General features: G+C 52.3%; 1 long non-coding RNA gene across 1 annotated transcript; it reads left to right on the forward strand.

Moving 5' to 3' along the window:
- Positions 1-6,027: 6,027 nt before the first annotated feature.
- Positions 6,028-14,204, forward strand: LOC136305326 (uncharacterized). Its single transcript, XR_010725259.1, has 10 exons — positions 6,028-6,292; positions 6,822-7,218; positions 8,403-8,507; positions 8,804-8,909; positions 9,440-9,588; positions 9,886-10,309; positions 10,935-11,115; positions 12,862-12,956; positions 13,132-13,198; positions 13,481-14,204. It is a non-coding gene; the product is annotated as an uncharacterized lncRNA (long non-coding RNA).
- The last annotated feature ends 3,096 nt before the right edge of the window (positions 14,205-17,300 follow it).

The following is a 17,300-nucleotide window of genomic DNA, read 5'->3' on the forward strand; positions in this document are numbered from 1 at the left end:
GGTACATTTGTTCATTTTGGGTGGACTTTTCGGGGAGATTTTTTGGGGATTTTTGGGGGGCATTTTTGCAGAATATTTGGGGGATTTGGGGAGATTTTGGGGGGGATTTTGGTGGCATTTTTGGGGGGATTTTTAGGAGGATGTTTGGAGGATATTTGGGGAAATTTGCAGGAATTTTTGGGGGCATTTTGGGGGAGTTTTGGGGAATTTGGGGGGAATGTTGGGGGGATTTGGAGGGATTTTTGGGAGGATTTTTTCGGGAATTTTGGGAGGATTCTTAGAGGTGTTTTGGGGGAATTTTGGGGAATTTGGGGGGAGATTTTTAGGGGGATTTTCAGGAATTTTTTGGAAGGATTTTTGGGGGGTTTTGATTGGATTTTTGGGGCGAATTTGAGGATATTTTTGGCGGTTCCGGGGGGGTGTTTTTCGGGGATTTTCCCGTGGATTTTGGGGAGGATTTTGGGGGGATTTTTGGGGGATTCAGGGGGAATTTTGGGTGGGATTTTTTTTTATTTTTGGAGGATATTTTGCGGCATGTTTGGGGAATTTGGGGGGGGATTTTTTGGGGATTTTGGAGGGGATTTTTGGGAGGATATTTTCGGGGATTTTTGGAGGGATTTTTTTTGGATTTGGGGGGAATTTTTGGGAGCATTTTTGGGGTGTTTTTAGGGGTTTTTTGGAAGGATTTTTTGTGGATATTTGGGGAATTTTGCAGGAATTTTTGGGAGGATTTTTGAGGAGGTTTTTGTGGGGATTTCCTGGATTTTGGGGTGGATTTCTGGGAGGAAATTTTGGGGAATTTTGGGGGAGTTTTTGGGGAATTTTTGAGAGGACATTTGGGCGATTTTGCGGGGGATTTTTGGGAGGATTTTTGGGCGGATATTTGGGGGATTTTTTGGAGCATTTTTGGGGGGATTTTGGGGGATGTTTAGGGAATTTTGGGGGCATTTTGGTGGCACTTTTGGGGGGGATCTTTATGGATTTTAGGGGGATTATTCGGGGGGTTTTTGGGGTGATTTTGTGGGGTTCTGGAGGTACAATTGTGGAATTTTGGGTGGATTTTTCGGGGAGATTTTTGTGGAATTTTGGGGGGATTTTGGGAGATTTTGGGGAATTTTGGGCGGATTTTAGAGGCGTTTTTGGGGAGATTTTTTGGGGGATTTTTAGGAGGATTTTTGGAGGATATTTGGGGGATTTTTGGGGGGATTTTGCGATATTTTTTGTGGAGTTTTTGATTATTTTGGGGGATTTTTTGGAGGATATTTGGGGGAATTTTGCAGGAAGTTTTGGGAGTATTTTTGGGAGGATATTTTCGGGGATTTTTGGAGGGATTTTTTTGGATTTTGGGGGAATTTGGGGGAGCATTTTTGGGGCAATTTCTGGGGATTTTTGGGGAGGATTTTTGGAGGACATTTGGGGGATTTTGCAGGAATTTTTGGGGGATTTTGGGGGATGTGTGAAAGAATTTTGGGGGGCATTTGGTGGGATTTTGGGGGGGAATTTTATGGACTTTCGGGGGAGTTTTTCGGGGATTTTGGGGGGGATTTTTGGGGGGGATTTGGGGGATTGTGGAGGTACATTTGTTGATTTTGGGTGGACTTTTCGGGGAGAGTTTTTGGGGATTTTTGGGGGGATTTTTGCAGAATATTTGGGGGATTTGAGGAGGGTTTGGGAAGTTTGGGGGGGATTTTGGGGGAATGTTGGGGGGATTTGGAGGGATTTTTGGGAGGATTTTTGGGGGGGAATCGGGGGGATTTGGGGGGGAATTGTTGGGATTTTGGGGGAGTTTTGGGGGATTTTAGGGGGAATTTTGCGGGAGATTTGTGGAATTTGGGGGGGATTTGGGAGGATTTTTGGAACAGAACCTGAACGAAAGGCTTTTTTGTTTCGGTCTGGTTGCTGGCAGGGCTCTCGCAGGTGTGCTCGGGGGTCTTTTGGGCCATTTATTCCGGAGGCTGTTCGCCAGGGCATTCCTGGGCACGTTCGTTTATGGCTCCGCTCCGCGCCGCCGCGCGGCAGTGCTGCCACCCTGTGGGCAGAGAGCGGTAGTGCAGCTGTCCCCCGTGCCCGTCCCTCATGATCTGTGAGGCAATGCTGCCACCCTGTGGGCAAAGAGCGGTAGCGCAGCTGTCCCCCGGGCCGTGAGCTCGGGGCCGGCGCTGCCGCCCCGCCCGCCGCCCGCCCGCCCGCAGCTCGGGGCCAAAGGGAGGGCGAAAGGCGAGGAGCCGCCTTGGGGGGAAAGAAGCGGGACCTGGGCTCCTGCTGCGGGTGGAGGCGGCGCTCGGCGCCTCGGGAGGGCTCCGCAGCGAACTCACCTCACCTGGGGGCGCAGAGGAGCGCCCGGGGGGAGCGCGGGGATGGAAACAGTCCTTGGGGAGCTCGGGGCAATGGGTTGGATTTTTTCGGTGGCGCTCTTGAATTTTCTTTGGAGGCTTTGAACTTTCTTTTGGATTTCAGCGTCTGGGAATGAGTCAGAGTGTGTGCAGAGGTCCCTAAAAAATCTGGGAGTTCTTTGGGATTTTGGGGGGCATTTTTTGGGTTATTTTGGTGGCATTTTGGAGGGGTCTTTATGGCTTTTAGGGGGATTTTTCGGGTTTTTTGGGGGGAATTTTGGGGGATTATTGGGGGGATTTTGTGGGATTGTGGAGGTACATTTGTGGAATTTTGGATGGATTTTTCGGGGAGATTTTGGTGGGGTTTTGCTGGACTTTTGCGGGGATTTTTGTGGAATTTTGGGGGGATTTGGGGAGATTTTGGGGAATTTGGGGGGGATTTTAGAGGCGTTTTTGGGGAGATTTTTTGAGGATTTTTAAGAGGATTTTTGGAGGGTATCTGGGGGATTTTGCAGGAGTTTTTTGGGGGATTTTGGGGGGAATTTCGGGGGCATTTTTGGTGTAATTTTGGGGGGGTTTGGGAGGATTTTTTGGGGAATCTGGCGGGATTTTAGGGGGGGATTTTTGCTGTAATTTTTGGAGGTGTTTTGGGGGGGAATTTTGGGGGAGATTTTTAGGGGGATTTTTAGGAATTTTTTGGGAGGATTTTTGCGGGATATTGATTGGATTTTTGGGGCGAATTTGGGGATATTTTTGGGGATTCCGGGAGGAAGTTTTTCGGAGATCTTTCCGTGGAGTTTTGGGGAGGATTTTTGGGGATATTCTTGGGGATTTGGGGGGATTTCTTGGAGGATTTTCGGGGGGATTTTGCGATATTTTTTGTGGATTTTTTGATGATTTTGGGGGAGTTTTTTGGAGGATATTTGGGGAATTTTGCAGTAATTTTTGGGGGGATTTGGGGGGATTTTTTGGGGGATTTTGAATGGATTTTTGGGGGGATTTTGGGGGGGGGATTTTTGGGAGGATTTTTAGGAATTTTTGGGGAGGATTTTTGGAGGATTTTGATTGGAGTTTTGGGGCGAATTTGAGGATATTTTTGGGGATTCCGGGGGGGGTGTTTTTCGGGGATTTTCCCGTGGATTTTTGGGGAGGATTTTGGGGGGATTTTTGGGGGATTCAGGGGGAATTTTGGGGGGGATTTTTTTTTATTTTTGGAGGATATTTTGCGGCATGTTTGGGGAATTTTGGGGGGGATTTTTTGGGGATGTTTGAGGGGATTTTTGGGAGGATATTTTCGGGGATTTTTGGAGGGATTTTTTTTGGATTTGGGGGGAATTTTTGGGAGCATTTTTGGGGCGATTTTGGGGGATTTTTGGGAGGATTTTTTGTGGATATTTGGGGAATTTTGCAGGAATTTTTGGGGGCATTTTTGGGATGATTTTTGTGGGGATTTCGTGGATTTTGGGGTGGATTTCTGGGAGGAAATTTTGGGGAATTTGGGGGGGGATTTTGAAGAATATTTGGGAGGATTTTTGGGGCGATTTTCGGGGATATTTTTGGGAGGATTTTTGGAGGAGATTTGGGGGATTTTTTGGAGGATTTTGGGGGATTTATGGGGAATTTTGGGGAGGACTTGGGGGGATTTTGGGGGATTTTTAGGGAATTTTGGGGGCATTTTGGTGGCATTTTGGGGAGATCTTTATGGATTTTAGGGGGATTTTTCGGGGGGGTTGGGGGGACTTGGGGGGATTTTTGTGGAGATGTTGTGGGGTTGTGGAGGTACCATTGTGGAATTTTGGATGGATTTTTCGGGGAGATTTTTGATGGGGTTTTGCGGGATTTTGGGGGGGATTTTTGTGGAATATTGGGGGGATTTGGGGAGATTTTGGGGAATTTTCGGGGAATTTTAGAGGTGTTTTTGGGGAGATTTTTTGGGGATTTTTGGGAGGATTTTTGGAGGATATGTGGGGGATTTTGCAGGAATTTTTGGGGGATTTTGGGAGATGTTTGAATAAATTTTGGGGGGCATTTTGGCGGGATTGTTGGGGGGAATTTCATGGACTTTCGGGGGAGTTTTTCGGGTATTTTTGGGAGGGATTTTTGCGGGTTTTTTGGGGGCATTTTTGTGGAATATTTGGGGGATTTGGGGAGATTTTGGGGAGTTTTAGGGGGGATTTTTGGAGGTGTTTGGGGGGGGAATTTTGGGGGGGATTCTTTTGGGATTTATGGGGAATTTTGGGGAAATGTTTGGAGGATTTTTGGGGGATTTTGCGGGATTTTTTGTGGTTTTTTTGCTGATTTTGGGGGGATTTTGGGGGGATTTTGTGGGGGTTTGATTGGATTTTTGGCGGGATTTTTGTGAGGATTTTTTTGGGATTTTTGTGAGGAGTTTTTCGGGGATTTTTTTGGGATTTTTTGTGGATTTTTAGGGGATTTCGGGGAGGAACTTAGGGGAGTTTGGGGGGGGGGATTTTGGGAGATTTTTGCGGGATTTTTTGTGGATTTTGGAAGGCGTATTTGGGGAAGTTTTGGTGGCATTTTTGGGGGGATTTTTAGGAGGATGTTTGGAGGATATTTGGGGAAATTTGCAGGAATTTTGGGGGGGATTTTGGGGCATTTCTGGGGAATTTTGGGTGGATTTTGGGGCAATGTTGGGGGGATTTTGGGGGATTTTTGGGAGGATTTTTGGGGGGGAATCGGGGGGATTTGGGGGGGAATTGTTGGTATTTGGGGGAGTTTGGGGGGATTTTAGGGGGAATTTTGGGGGATATTTGTGTAAATTTGGGGGGATTCGGGGGGATTTTTGGAATAGAGCCTGAACGAAAGGCTTTTTTGTTTCGGTCTGGTTGCTGGCAGGGCTCTCGCAGGTGTGCTCGGGGGTCTTTTGGGCCATTTATTCCGGAGGCTGTTCGCCAGGGCATTCCTGGGCACGTTCGTTTATGGCTCCGCTCCGCGCCGCCGCGCGGCAGTGCTGCCACCCTGTGGGCAGAGAGCGGTACTGCAGCTGTCCCCCGTGCCCGTCCCTCATGATCTGTGAGGCAATGCTGCCACCGTGTGGGCAAAGAGCGGTAGTGCAGCTGTCCCCCCCGCCCGTCCCCGACACGCGTGGCAGCCCCGCACTGTGAGCTCGGGGGCGGTGCTGCCGCCCGCCCGCCCGCAGCTCGGGGCCGAAAGGGAGGGAAAAAGGCAAGGAGCCCGGGCGCGTGGCAGCCGGCTGCCTGCGCGCGCCACCCGGACCCCGGAGCCGTCCGGGCGCGATTTTCCGCGGCGTTTGCGGGTGTGCGGACGCGGGATGGGGGCGCAGCGGCGCCGCGGGCGGGTTCGGGTTTTTTATTCACTCAGGTGACTGGGTGAGCAGCCGGCGCGGGGGGCCTGACCAGTGCCAACACGAAAGATGGCGGACCGACAGGAAGTGGCTTCACCCTCAACCAACATGGCGGCGAGGAAGGGCGGAAGTCGCGTCCGTCCCCTCCCAAGCTGGCGGCTCGGCGCGACGCGCTTGACCTTCCAAAGACGGCGGCAAAAAGAGCGGTAAAACGGCAAGGACGGGGCGGGCGGGGGCGCCTGCCCGGCTGCCTTCGCCCTGCCCTGACCACGGCGCCGCCCGGCCGCGATTTTCCGCGGCGTGTCCGGGTGCGCGGCCACGGGCTGTGGGCTCGGCGGCGCCGCGGGCGGGCGGGCGGGAGCCGGGCCCGCGCCGGCAGGCAGCGGCGGCGGCGCCTCTCTCTGCCGAGGTCCCGCCGCGCCCGCCGTGCCGGCCGCCCGTCTCGCTCCGCACGTTCCCGCCGCTCTCCGCCGCGCCCACACGCCACCCCCGCGGCCCTCCGGCCCGGGGAAATGGAGGGAAATACAAAAGCCTTAGGGCAGAAGAAGTCGGCCGAGCCGGCCCGAGCCGTGCCCGTCCCGCAGCCGGCAGCAGGAAGCGGCTGCTCTCTGACTCAAAGCTCAGCGCGGCGGAGGTAAGCGCGGGGCTTTCGGCGGGGGCGGCGGGGAGGACGCCCCGGTTGTCCGGGCAGGGCTTCCCGGGGACGGTGTCAGCTCCCCGCAGCTCTGGCTGAGGGCTGCACCGAGTCTGGGCTGAGCCAGCTGGGAGCGGGCTCTGCTGGTCACGTCCCCGGGAGCCGCTGCCGCCGCCGGAGAGGACGCGCAGCAACCTTGTGCCGTCTGTGCGTGCAAGGTTTTCATGGGCTTTGTGGCGAATGTGGTGTTTGGGACCCGGAGCGCTGGGTGCCCTGGGTGGGGATGTCCTTGAAGTAGCCAAGCTGAGCACTGGCTGAGATTTCCAAGCCTGGAATTCTTGAAACAATGTTTAAATAGTTTACCTTCAAAGCAACGTTTAAATAGTTTACCGTCGAGTTGAGGCAGTAGATCAAGTCGATTTGTTAGAGTGGCAGAAATGGTTTTTTGCCTGGAAGTGTGTTGGTATAAGCAAGCCTCCGTCGTGTCAGAATGAATTGGTTTTCCTTCTTTTGGCTTTTTTCTTTCTAGGTTGTAGAGCACTGGGGAGACTGTTTGGGATAAAGAACTGAAAGGCACAAGGGAAGCTGCACGTTCCCCGGGGAATGCTTTAGGCACCTGCGGCTCCTGAAGCGCACCGAGAATCCCAGCTCCCACAGAAAACCTTCCGAAGCTGGAAGGGACAGACAAGACAATTCCAAGAATGGTGTGGGAAGCACTTTCTCCCAGGCGTGGACAGTGCTGAGATCGGAATGACTTCACAATATTCCTTGTGCCTCTCCTGTTGCCAGCCCAGGACTAAGTCGGTGTTCCCTGAGTGGCTGCAGTTCCCTGCCCGTGGAGGGAGGCAGCCTGTGCTGGAGAGCGGGAGAAAGGTCCCTGCTGCATGCTGTGTCCTCGGTGGGCAGAGAACTCTGACCTTAGCCAGGTGGGTTGGTGAGGATTGAATCAATCCTGCCTCCTTTTGAACGAGTTGTTTTAATGAGTCATCAGCAGGGGATGCTTTTAGCCGGCTTTCGTTCAGTTTCTTTTTCACAGGTTTCTGGTTGTTTTCATCATGAAATTATACCAAACCCTTAAGTTCGCTAAATGAACCCTGAAAAGGTTCAAGAAACCAATCCCAAGAGAATTGGGCCTTGGATAGCTGGGATCTCACAGCCCTTTGGGGCCACGTTGGGTTCACCCCCTGATTTTGGTGCGCAGAGAAACTCTCAAGTTAAGGCTTATCAAAAGAAATGGACCAGTTCTCATAAAAATCAGCTTTCCAAACCTTGAATTAAGATCAGAAATGATGGCAATGCCCTTGGCATAAAACCACCTGTGAAGCCAAGCAGGCTTAAAATGCCTGTAGGCAGGAAATCCAAGAGAAATGGCTGCTGGCTCCTGGCATCCTGGGCTTGCCAGGCAACCTTCAGGTCGGAGGAGCCCTCTGAGATGGCAGTGCCAACCATTCCCCCGGTGCCACCCTGTCCCATGTCCCCAGGTGCCACGTCCGCACAGCTTTTGATCCCTCCAGAGACGGGGCCTCCACCACTGCCCTGGGCAGCTGTGCCAGGGCTGGACAGCCCTCCCACCATCAGACTTCCCAATATTTGGCCTGATTTGCCCTGGGATCACGGGAGGCCGTTTCCTCGCCCTGGGTCTTACGGTAGCTGCCCTAAGCAGCCATGATTCCAACATGAGAGCGGCTGGCTTCCTTATGACCCCATCTGGAAGGGGCTTGCTTTCGAGAGATGAGCCAGGTAAGGCTCAGCTCGGTTGCCAGTTTGGCAGGTGAGAGCTTGTAGCTCATGGACGTGTCTGGGAGAGGTGTTGCCTCGCTCATCCACCTGCATGCACGTGGTGAGACAGCTAAAAGAAGATTTCCATCCTCTCTCCCTTGTTTCTCCTCTACTGCTTTGTGTTGCCACCTGTTACAATCCATGGACAGAGAAAGTGGGAAATGTGTTTTAGAAATTCTTGGGAATTTTGCTTGTAGGAACGGAAATCCTGAGAGAACTGATATTTGACCTGCCTGGCCTATGAAATGTCCCAGAAGCTGGTTCATGTATCCATGCTCCTGTTGTGTTCATCTGGGCTGTAGTTCAGGCTTTTCTCCCTGGGCTCTTGCAGTTGCTGTGTCTCTGGGATGCGGTGCAGAATGGAATCAGGCGGCCACACCTCAGGTTCACCTTCTCCCTGACCCTGCTCGTGTGGCACAGCAGATCCTGAAGCCAGGTACTGGAACTTCCTGCGTGTGTCACTGCTGGGGTGAAAAGCAGAGCCCTGGGGAATGGTGATCTCCCCACCTGCTTTGTGCTCAGACACTCTTGACTGAGCTTTTCATTCTGGGGAAGAGAAGGGGAGGGGTGGCCAGCAACACGCTGAGCCTCAGAGCAAAGGCCTTCTGCAGTTCCTGCGCTGTTCTCCCAGCTTGGAACACTGCACAGTACAGCTTCCATTCATTATTGTCCGTGCTTGTGGATTGGGAAGGTTGTCCTCCTCCACGATGCCCCACCTTTTTCTCTTCACAGAGGAGCACATGTACCTCAAGGGAGACAGATTCCTTCCGTCACATCAGTACTCGGACCTGAGGAAAGTACCAGTTTTTTCCAGCTTTTCTTCAGTATTGATTTGGAGGTAAGAGTCCCGCTTTCTCGATCCAGGAATTCTTGAGAAATGTATAGAAAAAAGCCATAAAAATACAATGAACTCTCATTCTCCCGTGGGTGGTTAATTAGAGGCATCTTTCTTTTGTTTCCTCTTGGGGTTAGAACTGCCATGTCTGTGGGGACTGCGTTGGTTTTTAGTGCTAAGGCGCAACCACTTGCGCTGCGTATTGCTCTGCGAGCACGACAAACAGAATGTTCTGCCCCAGCGAGCTGACATTCATCTCTGAGTTTCGATTAGTAATGTTAGAGTCGCACTGAAGTGTCTTGGGAACGGCAACCTCTACGATTCCATTTGCACTGCATGTTTGGGCTGCAGGCTGACTGTTCCTGATGGATGTTAGGGATGAAATTCGATAGGAATGGAAATGGACAGGTCCAGAAGAAGCTGTGGTCAGGCCTGAGCTGGCACTCCCAGGGAACCAGAGTTTTGTGCTCTTAGGAGCAGGTATTCTTTGGCAACGTCTAAATGTCTGATGATGGTATTTCTGTGGCTTCCAGTACAAAGCAGAGCCTGCGAGTGGATCCTCAGATGTCCTGGGGAAGGGCTTCGTGGCAAACGTTGCTGTGGGCTTTATGACTGCCAGAGGATTTTCCAGGTCATTCTCTCCTTTTCAACAGTCTCTTGTGTGATGAGGGCTCGCTCCCAGGTAAGAATTTGGAAAGAAAGCACCAAAAAACCCCAAAGTACAGAAGTCTGCATGGCTTTGAGATCTCAAGGCCAAAGCAAAAAGGAGCAGCTGACTCTGCCTTTGCCTTCTTGAAAACCTGTTCCTTGTTGATTTTGTGTCCGTGTGGAGGGGGAGATAATTGCTTGTGTCCAAACCGGTCGCAGCCTTGTCCCCTGAAACTGGAACAGGTTGCTGCCATCACGGAGCCTCACGTGGGCACCGTGCCTTTGTGCCTGCTGTCAGGGCCTTTTCTCTTTCGGGGGTCTCCATCCACAGGCAGCACGTTTGTTACCTGAACTGCGCTTCAGCGGGAGGGAAGCTCACGTGCCGGGAGCTCTCGGCTTCGGCAGCGTCCGCCCTGAGCGGTTCGGGTATCGAAGCCTTGGACAAAAGAACAAAATCCTCTCGCTGCCTGAAGACTCCTCGTGAGAGTAGCTTTGAACGGAGAGCGTCTTTCCTTCCCTGGAGTCGCTGAGAGCAGCTGGTGTTCGTGTCACCTTGAAGCTGATCAGATGCCGGTCCGATTGCTAATTCTGAGTTCGATCGTTCGATCTTGACCGTAGAAGAACAGGTCCTATTTTCTGTTTCAGAGCGGTATTCTGGAGATATTCCAAAGCGCTGCCCGTGCCAGCAAAGCTGCCTGTGAGCTGATCCGGGATCACGGCCTCCTCCCGTGGGTCCTGCACAGCTGAGAGCAAAGGTGAGCAGAGAAGTACAGGAGAAACGGGAACAATTTTGCTGCCCACGGTAGAATAACTGTGTGAATGAGTATGAAAACAAGGGCGACAGGCCGGGAGCCGGGGGCACCGAGGGCCGGACGGGCAGAACTCGCTGAACTCTGAGGTGTCCCTTGGGGTTTCGAAAACAGAATCGAGATGCTTTCAGGTTGTGGTAGGAGGGGGATGATGCTGGGGGGGCTTCGTGGTTTGGAAAACACTTGCTGGAAAAACTGAGAAAGCCAACTGGCACCTGGAATCGGTGTCTCTACCTTTTGAGTTTCAAACAGCCTCAGATCCCGTCCTGTCACGGGACCTGCCGCACGGGAAGTGGCACAGCAATGGCTTTGAGTTGTCTAGAACATTCCTCCCCCCTTGCCTCTCCCTCAGGTACATTTGCATCCGGCAGAAATCTCTTCTGCGCAGAGCGCCCTGACAGGCTCAGGCAGGTGCCCCAAAAGTGCCCTGGAATAGGGTCCCCTGTGTAGGTGATGGACCAGCTGCCGGCGAGGATCTGCCTTCCCAAAGTGGTTCTCTGTTTTGTTTTCTTGTTGGTTGGTTGGTTTCGTTGGGCTTGTTAATTTCGTTTTGTTTTGTTTTGTTTCTCAGGTTTCTGAAAAGCAAGGGGATCAGTCAGATGACTTCCTTACTCCGTACTCTGTGGCTAAGAAAAGAGACAAAACAAGAATCAATCCCAGGAGAAGAGACAAAACAAGAATCAATCCCTCCTCCCTATTCAGCTTGTAAATGAGTTTCTGTATGTTTTGGCCCCCTTCATCAAACATATTGGGTAAGTCTTTGTTTTGTTTTTTGTTTTGGTCAGTTTGCATTTCATCCTCTGTCCAGTTTGACCTTTATTAAGGCCAGGAGGATTTCTTTGTCTCTGGTTGATGAATGGCTTTTTTCGCCTTCAGTTTGCATGTCGAGTAGTGAATTTGGACGAGATTTCTCTGACAGGAGGATTTAGGTGTTTGAAGACATGGGGAAAGAAAGTAAAGTGTGATGCACAGCTGCTGTCAAGTCCTAGGTCCTTCATTTCTGGCCCTTGCCACAGTAAGGCTTAGAAACTGTACTCATTAATTAGCACGCAGGAAAACACGTGGCACTTGTGTTTCCTCTTGGCAGGACTAACGTAGATCTGGCCAGGCTGACCGAGTTCTTCGGCCCCCTCAGCTCTGTGCAGGAACACCGTGCTGTTGCTGCTGAGGCTTTTAGGGGGATGAGGTGAACGACAGCGTCCTCTCCAGCAGGGAGCTGCTGCTCCTGCTGCTCCTGCTGCTCCTGCTGCTCCTGCTGCTCCTGCTGATCCTGCTGCTGCTCCTGCTGCTGCTCCTGCTCCTGCTGCTGCTCCTGCTGCTCCTGCTGCTGCTCCTGCTGCTCCTGCTGCTCCTGCTGCTCCTGCTGCTCCTGCTGATCCTGCTGATCCTGCTGCTGCTCCTGCTGCTCCTGCTGCTCCTGCTGCTGCTCCTGCTGCTCCTGCTCCTGCTGCTGCTGCACAAGTGGAGCCTTGTCAGCGAAGACCTGCATCTGCAGGAGGCCCCGCAGGCCCTGGCTGGGAAGTGCCAAAACAAAGAAGTGATCAGTAAGTGCTGAACTGCTTCCAGGAGGGCGTATTTTGTTGCAGCCGTTACAGACCAACAGTCCAAGTGAGGCCAACTGCTCTGGAAACAGTACTAATGCCTTCTGCCAGCCTGATGGGGCTTGGGGGAGGAGGAAAGGAAATGGCAAGGCATTTTTCAGGTCTTCCTTGGGGTGAATTCTAAGCTTAGCACAATTGGGAAGCTTTGAGGAAACACAGTTTAAAAAGGGGAAGAGCTGTAAAATGGAACTTAGTTGCCAATCTCATGTCAGGTTCTGAAAAATGGTCTTCTTGAATCAAATCTCAGAAGAAATAAGCGGTGCCTGGAGGCTCTGTGCTCAAAGGTTTGAATGATTCTGAGTGTGGATGGGGATCTGAAAGTCACGTGTAAGTAAAACCAAAAAACACATCAAGCAAGCAAAACTGCAATAGTTGACTTTTCTTGTTGTCATCGTTTTGGAAGAAAGGAAAAATATGGGGCGAGAGGTGAGAGCAGGATCTGCAAAATCTCGGAGTTCTCCGCGTCTCCCTGAGGCTGAAGCCGTGTTTGCTGTCAACGATGGCAGAGCGGAAGATGCTAAAGACTGAAAACTTGGGGTTTTCCCCCTGAATCCCAAGGCTCTGTCAGCAGCTGTGCCCTGTCTATCTCTTCAAGGAGTTTCCGGGTTTAGGAAGGCTTTTCCATTCTTCCGCATTTCTCTAGAACTCCACTCCAAAAGAACGGTGCTGTGTCCGTGTGGTGTTGGTGACTCTGTGTGAGTTGTTGTATTAAAGCCAATCGTTGGTAAGGGTTCTGAGCCTGCCTTGGGAAGCCCTTGGAGGTGGCAGCTCTTCTTTAATTTCCCTTGGTTCCTTTCATGCCTTTCAGTGATTTCTGCGAGGTGCACTGCAGTCTGCCTGAAGCCAGCACATCCTGTCCGTGTTTGAACTTGACTCCTGTTGTTTTTCCTCTTGCAGGGAGTTGGCAAAAAGAGGAGAGAGCCAGTAGGAAGTGAAGCCCCTGGAAGGCCTCATCCCAGTCCAAGGTTCCCACTTTTCTCTCTGACTCCTGGGTAATTACCTGGCCAGAACTGGACACAGACTGTCCATTTGATTTCCTGCCTTTTCCAAGAAATCCTTGCTGTCAGCCGGAGTGTGTTCCTGGTCTCCTCCTCCTCGTCCTCCTCCTCCTCCTCCTCCTCCTCCTCCTCCTCCTCTTTTTGCCAAGGTGAATTTTGGTTATTGCAGGAATTGTGGCTCTTTTGTTCCACTGAAACTTGCCAACTCTGCTGAGGGTTTCCGGTGTCAAATCCAAGTAAGATTGGAGTTTCTTTGCATTGTTACTCCCACAAAATAGAGGGATTATTCGGTCCATTCCTATGGGATAGGAGTGGCTTGACCTTTTTAATTCTCCCTTCCCTTGAAAATCAGAGCAGAGGCAGCAGATTTGAAATCGTCGTTCCACGAACCCCACCGGTTTCCTGGCTGGCGGGAAAGTTTTCCACGTTAGAAATTGCTGAGCTTGTCTCTCAGGCAAGCTGGGATGTAGGTGTTATTCCTTCCTTTTATTTGATGGTTTTCCTCTCTCTGATTTTAGGAAGGGAACGTTTCTAGCCAGTGCCAATTTTCCATCCGAACTGGAAGTTTTGGACGTGGTGGGGCACATTTCCAAGGAAAGGGACCCAATTCACCTTAGTAAATGAGGAATTGTTCAGCACCGTGTCCACAGAGTTTTGGGAATTCCCAGGAAAACTTGCCAAGTGTTTGTTTAATTGCCGGGATTCATCTCTTTGTCAAGTTCAATGCGCTGCGTTTTCAGTTCCATGAATGCCATTAAAAGCTGAATGCCGGCCTGATTGCTGTTCCTTGGACACAGGGGGCTGGTTCTTTCCTGCCTTGCCGAGGGCAGAGCTGCTTTTGTTGAATTTTGGGGTGGGCTTAGGGGAAGCGAACGAAAAAACCCCACCAAATAAAGCCCCCACGACCCCCCGGCCTCCCCAGCAGACATACAGCAGACAGGGAGAAAGAGAAAATACGCCAATGGGATTGGAATGGAGATGGGAATTGGACCCCTTAGGAAACCAGGCTCCTTGAATTCTAATGAACTGTGTTTGTGATGTGTTAGGGGAAGGAATTCGTCTGGTTTGAACCATCATTTCAAATGTGACCAAATAAACACGGATTGAAGAAAACGACAGGATTTGGGGGCATTTTTCTGGATTATAGGGGAATTTCTTTGGGGATTTTTGGGGGGAGTTTGTGGGAGTGTGGAGGTATATTTGTGGATTTTTGGAGGCTTTTTTGGGGAGATGTTGGGGGGGTTTTGCGGGATTTTTGGGCGGATTTTTGGGGAATTTTGCGAGATTTTTTGATGATTTTAGGGGCAATTTTTGGGATGATTTTTTGTGGATATTTGGGGAATTTTGCAGGAATTTTGGGAGGATTTTTTTGGGGATTTTTGGGGGGATTTTTATGGATTTTAGGGGGATTTGTCGGGGATTTTTGGGGGAGTTTTGGCAGGATTTTGGGGGGATTTTTGGGGGCATTTTTGGTGTAATTTTGGGAGGTTTTTGGGAGGATTTTTGGGGGAACCTGGCGGGATTTTTTGGAGGATTTTTGGGGGGGATTTTTGGAGGTGTTTTGGGGGGGAATTTTGGGGAATTTTAGGGGAGATTTTTAGGGGGATTTTTAGGAATTTTTTGGGGAGGATTTTTGGGGGATTTTGATTGGATTTTTGGGGCGAATTTGGGGATATTTTTGGGGATTCCCGGGGGGTGTTTTTCGAGGATCTTTCTGTGGATTTTTAGGGAGGATTTTGGGGGGATTCTTGGGGGATTTAGGGGGAATTTGGGGGAGGATTTTTTTTTTAATTTTTGGATGATATTTTGCAGCATGTTTGGAGAATTTTGGGGGGGATTTTTGGGGGATTTTGGGGGGGATTTTTGGGAGGATATTTTCGGGGATTTTTGGGGCGATTTTTGGGGATTTTTGAGAGGATTTTTTGTGGATATTTGGGGAATTTTGCAGGAATATTTGGGAGGATTTTTGAGGAGATTTTTGTGGGGATTTCGTGGATTTTGTGGTGGATTTTTGGGAGGAAATTTTGGGGAATTTTGGGGGGGATTTTGGGGAAGTTTTTGGGGATTTTTAGGAGGATATTTGGGGGATTTTTTGGAGGATTTTTGGGGGGATTTTTTGGGAGGATTTATGGGGAGCCGTGCGGCAATGCTGCCACCCTGTGGGCAAAGAGCGGTAGTGCAGCTGTCCCCCCCCCGCCCGTCCCGCCTGATCTGTGCGGCAATGCTGCCACCCTGTGGGCAAAGAGCGGTACTGCAGCTGTCCCCCGTGCCCGTCCCGCCTGATCTGTGCGGCAATGCTGCCACCGTGTGGGCAAAGAGCGGTAGTGCAGCTGTCCCCCCCGCCCGTCCCCGACGCGCGTGGCAGCCCCGCATTGTGAGCTCGGGGGCGGCGCTGCCGCCCGCCCGCCCGCAGCTCGGGGCCGAAAGGGAGGGAAAAAGGCAAGGAGCCCGGGCGCGTGGCAGCCGGCTGCCTGCGCGCGCCACCCGGACCCCGGAGCCGTCCGGGCGCGATTTTCCGCGGCGTTTGCGGGTGTGCGGACACGGGATGGGGGCGCAGCGGCGCCGCGGGCTGCAGTCCATTGAGTCAGGCGCTTGTGGGAGGAGCCGAGGGGGCATTTTAGTGGGTTCCACTACCAAGATGGCGGCAAGAAGCGAGGCGCCTGACCTTCTAAAAAAGGCGGCCAAAAGGGCGGGGAAAAATAAGGACCCTATAGGCGTTTAGTCAGATGCCTGCACAAAAACCCCGACTACGGCGCCGCCCGCGCGCAATTTTCCGCGGCGTTTCCAGGTGTGCGGACACCGGCCGTGTGCTCAGTCGCGCCGCGTCCGCGTTCGGATTCGTGGATTTAGTCAGGCGTCTGTGTAAACACCTGCCGGGGGCCTATGCCGAGCCGCAAAGAACATGGCGGCCGGGACGGAAGTGGCCTCAGCCGCAACAAAGATGGCGGCAAGCAGAAGCGGAAGTCACGCGACGCCCCTCACAAAATGGCGCCGAGGCGGGAGGCGGCTGCCCTTCCAAAATGGGCGGCCAAAAGGGCGGGAAAAAATAAGGACCGTATAGGCGTTTAGCCAGACGCCTGCACGAAACCCCGACTACGGCGCCGCCGGGACGCAATTTTCCGCGGCGTTTCCAGGTGTGGGAACACCGACCGTGTGCTGAGTCGCGCCGCGATTGCGTTCGAATTCGTGGATTTAGTCAGGCGTCTGTGTAAACACCTGCCGGGGGCCTATGCCGAGGCGCAAAGAACATGGCGACCGGGACGGAAGTGGCCTCAGCCACAACAAAGATGGCGGCAATGAAAAGCGGAAGTTACGCGACGCCCCTCACAAAATGGCGCCCAGGCGCGAGGCGCCCGACCTTTCAAAAAGGGCGGCCAAAAGGGCGGGAAAAATAAGGACCCTGTAGGCGTTTACCCAGATGCCTGCACAAAAACCCCGACTACGGCGACGCCCGGGCGCAATTTTCCGCGGCGTCTCCAGGTGTGGGAACACCGACCGTGTGCTCAGCCGCGCCGCGTTTGCTTTTAAATTCGTGGATTTAGTCAGGCGTCTGTGTAAACACCTGCCGGGGCCTATGTCGAGCCGCAAAAAAGATGCCGGCGGGACCGGAAGTGGCCTCAGACGCAACCAAGATGGCGGCAAGGAAGGGCGGAAGGCTCGTGGGGCTCGTCGCGGCCGAAAATCGCCGAGTGCAGCTCACACCCTGCAATGGCAAAAGCTGTTTTATTAAAACTCAGCCGAGAATTTTCCTCTTATTTCCAGGTCACAGGATATACTGAGGCTGAGAGGGATCCTAAAATCTGACTCTCAAGCGGACGGACCGTTTGAGAATCGAACTCAGCACCTTGGCATTACCCGGACTCTGCTCCAAGCAGCTGAACCAATCTCTGCATTATGGGAATGGACCTCCATAGGATGGCAACGCTTGGCCCCACTAAGGTAAGTGCAGTGCCGCCTTCTCTGCCAAAGCTGCTTCACACACCAGCCCCTGGAATGGCTCGAGGGCAGAAGTGGCTGGCAGCTCACGACAGCACAAAGCTCTTCCAGTGACGCTGATTTCCTGTCCTTTCCAGGATTTACCCAGCAGCTGCCGTAAAAGTACTCACACAAAGTCTCTTTCCGGGCGGAAAGGAGCAGGACAAGTCCTGAGGCTTCCCTTCTTCCACGGCCAAAGCTCTGCAGAGAGGCAGGGCCGGTCCCACCCGCACAGGGGCGTTTCCTGCAGGTGAGTGTTGCCGGGCCAAACTGATGGCAGCTGCTGAGGCCGGGGCTGCTTTTCTGGCCGGAGGCCTCGGTGCCCCCCCGTGCCGCCTGCAGTGTCCCTCGGGGTTTCCTGCA

This window comes from Chamaea fasciata, unplaced genomic scaffold (assembly GCF_029207755.1).
Source record: "Chamaea fasciata isolate MVZ Bird 193981 ecotype frontalis unplaced genomic scaffold, bChaFas1.0.hap1 SCAF_366, whole genome shotgun sequence".
NCBI lineage: Eukaryota > Metazoa > Chordata > Aves > Passeriformes > Sylviidae > Chamaea > Chamaea fasciata.